This window comes from Schistocerca gregaria, chromosome 8 (assembly GCF_023897955.1).
Source record: "Schistocerca gregaria isolate iqSchGreg1 chromosome 8, iqSchGreg1.2, whole genome shotgun sequence".
Classification (NCBI taxonomy): Eukaryota; Metazoa; Arthropoda; class Insecta; order Orthoptera; family Acrididae; genus Schistocerca; species Schistocerca gregaria.
The window spans coordinates 448,042,083-448,045,902 of NC_064927.1; positions in this window are offsets into that span (position 1 = coordinate 448,042,083).

A 3,820-nucleotide genomic window follows, 5' to 3' on the forward strand; every position below is an offset into this window, starting at 1 on the left:
ATTACAGTTTATCGTACCGCGACATTGCTGCTACATTATTAGATTTCAGCTACACAACTGGCCATCAAAATTGCTACACCACAAAGATGACGTGCTACAGACGCGAAATTTAACCGACTGAAACAAGATGCTGTGATATGCAAATCATTAGCTTTTCAGAGCATTCACACAAGGTTGGCGCCGATGGCAACACCTACAACGTGCTGACATGAGGAAAGTTTCCAACCGATTCCTCATACACAAACAGCATCTGACCGGCATTGCCTGGTGAAACGTTGTTGTGATGCCTCGTGTAAGGAGGAGAAATGCGTACCATCACATTTCCGACTTTGATAAAGGTCTGATTGTAGACTATCGCGATTGCGGTTTATTGTATCGCGACATTGCTGCTCGCGTTGGTCGTGCATAGGTAGACTGATGCCTTCAGGGGATCACTTGGAAGATAGAATGGCGCACCGTGGACTTCAGCGATAAAGGTAGATTGGTTGGTTTGGGGAAGGAGACCAGACAGCGTGGTCATCTGTCTCATGGGATTAGGGAAGGAAGTCGGCCGTGCCCTTTCAGAGGAACCATCCCGGCATTTGCTGAGAGTGATTTAGGGAAATCACGGAAAACCTAAATGAGGATGGCCGGACGCGGGATTGAACTGTCGTCTTTCCGAATGCGAGTCCAGTGTCTAACCACTGCGCCACCTCGCTCGGTGATAAAGGTAGACTCTGTTCGCTCTTGCGAGGTGCCGGGGCTAGCAGTGTATTTAACACTAAATTCTTCTAGAATCTTCACATGGAAATGATGCTCTAAGCCCCCTTTTCTAACTCCGACTTCTGCTGTTGCACAGGGATTAAGAAGAAACGCGAACTGACTGTAATCGACCCTGCAAGTGGAATAGAAAAGAGTTTAGCACCTGCAATAATTTAATTTGATACAAATTAATTAAATAAACGAAACTTTCTTTAACATAGTGAGAAATGAAACGGTTGCTCTACCGTTCAACAGAATGAAAGTTATGTCCAAACTAACAATTTGATTTATTACGACTAAACTCAGAATAACAAACAAAACACATGCAACATTTACAATACCTCAAATTGGATACTCAGATAAACGCTGTGAAGATGAAGTTGTCCAGAAACTGGATTGTGACGTTTATGATCAGGTGGTATGTGGAGCCAATTCCTTGCGATTCAAATCTTAAGAGAAGCACCCAGCCAACCCACCATTAATTGCTGCTACGGTAGCGAGAACTCACACAATGAACACCCAAGACAGAACAAATTTAGAAAAGACGACCAGGCGCGCTCTGCTGAGCTCTGATTAACACCTAGCAAAATTCCATAATCTGCCGGTGCTGCGGACGTACATCGCCAAGCTGTCCTCTTAACTGCAAGGACACGATCTGGCATACCGGAGGCGATGGCTGGTTGCTTCGACGTCCCGTCGTGGTGATGATAATGTCGCGAGTATAGCCCAAAACAAATTATCGTGGTCTGATTTCTCCAGACTAAAGACTTCCTAGCAACACAAATGCACCTCTGGGGGAGACAAAGAAGGCTCGCTACACAATCACTGACGGTACAGTGATTGATTTTAACAAGCGAAGTCACACAGTAACTCCAATACAGTCGACTTTAACCAAAACTGCTCAAGACGGACGGACAACATAGGTCGCTTGTGCGCAGAACGCTCAATTGGCAACTGTACTCGGAAAGTTACATTGAAGTCGAAACTTCAGCAACTTCGTCCAACAGTTACAATTAAATAAAAGTATATTAGACAGCCGACGGAAGACAGGCTGTCCAGAGCAGCGAGAGCTCAGTCTTGTAACCTACTCCGACTGAAAGGCGAAGGCCGACTCTCCCAAGAGCACCCGTACAAGCCGAACACAGAACATTCCCGCCCTCACGACAGTGTCCGTGGTTCAACGTTCCAATCAGCAACTCAAAAACCGGTGAAAAATTCCACTCTATTGTCGACGCACTACTAGTCCACCAATGGAGATACTTGGCGCCAATTTCTGCGCCGATTTTGCTACGTCACGGAGCTATCCCGTGAGCAAGCCAATCACAGTTATGATTTTGCAGAAAACGCGGGAATTTACCAGCCAAGACTGCATGGGAACACAAGTTATTCCCACGCCTCGCTGGTAGCCCGCCAGAAAGCGTTTTCACTACGTAACGGATTCTCTAGCCCAGTCGCTACGTCAGGCCCCTGTGGGTGTGTCGCCGCCGCTCTTATGATAATGTTGGCGCCTGGAAAGCATCCACTCGACTCCCTCACACGCATCAGCTTAACCCTTCCAAGATCGGCAGAGCCTGCCTGTCACAGGACCACTCGGGTGACGAGAGACGCTGCGTGGGAAGTCCGCGTGTGAAGGAATAGCAACTTTTCACCGCATGCAATTAGAGAGGAAAATCGAATTACTCAGAGTAAGGTATAAATATGAGAGGGGGCTCATGCCACCTTTCACTCTCAAGTGATGGTCGTTTGCGCATGCGACGTAAAACAAATGAATGCTCCCTCGTAGAGTGCATTCGTCCAACTTATTGGCCCCACCCAAGGCCTAATAGTCTGGGGTGCGATAACTTACAATTCTCGTTCACCTTCGTTGTTTCTGCAAGGGAGTCTACATACCACTCGGTAAGTGCAGAATGCTGTTAGACGAGTTCTTTCGTCAAGGGTGACCGCAGCCACGGTCTTCGAGCTAATAGACCATGCTGCTGCAAACGTCGTCGAACTGTTCGTGCAGATTGTTGTCTTGCAGCCGTCCCCATCTGTTGAGTCAGGGATCGAGACGTGGCTGCACGATCCGTTACAGCCATGCGGATAAGATACCAGTCATCTCGACTACTAGTGATACGAGGCCGTTTCGATCCAGCACGGCGTTTTGTATTACCCTCCTGAACCCACCGATTCCATATTCTGCTAACAGTCATTGGATCTCGACCAACGCGAGCAGCAGTGTCTCGATACGATAAACCGCAATCGCAATAGGCTAGAATCCGACTTTTATCAAAGTCGGAAACGGGATGGTACGCATTTCTCCTCATTACAAGAGCCATCACAACAACGTTTCACCAGGCAACGCTGGTTTGCGTATGAGAAAACGGTAGGAAATTTTCCTCATGTCAGCACGTTGTAGGTATCGCCACCGGCGCCAACCTTGTGTGGATGCTCTGAAAAGCTAATCGTTTGCATATGACAGCATCTTCTTCCTGTCGGTTAAATTTCGCGTGTGTAGCACGTCATCTCCGTGGTGTATCAATTTTAATGGCCAGTAGTGTAAGTCGAAATTTTGATGGTGAGCAGTGTACCTGTGGAAAGCCTCGGTGAACAGACGCCCTGCCCCGGACGGAGCCTCAGAATGTCGTAGGCAGGCCGCCGCCGCCGCCGCCGCCGCCGCCGCCGTGGGCGACCTCCGTGTCACGTGACGGCGTCCTCCTGATGGCGTCGCGTTCCCGGCCACGGCCACGGCTGCGGCGTCGGCGTCCAGTAAATTGTGTGTTTAATTACCGTCGGCCGCGGGCTGCTTCCCTGGCCCTAATTTATTGGTCAGCGGCCGCTGGGGCGGAAGGACCGCCCACCCCCCTCCTTGAAGGAGCCGTCCGAGGAACGGCCACGATTTACACAGCGCAGCCGACACAGCCGGGCAAACAGGAGCGCGGCCTGTGCCCTGCCGGGCTGCCTGCCCTGGGGAGCGCGCGCCTCCACGCTCCTTGATTAGTTATTAGTTACGTCTCGCTGGCCACAGCCTCGTTTCTCGGGCGATACGCGTTATAGATACTTCCGGATGCACTCACACTAGCGCAAAACGAGAAGTGGA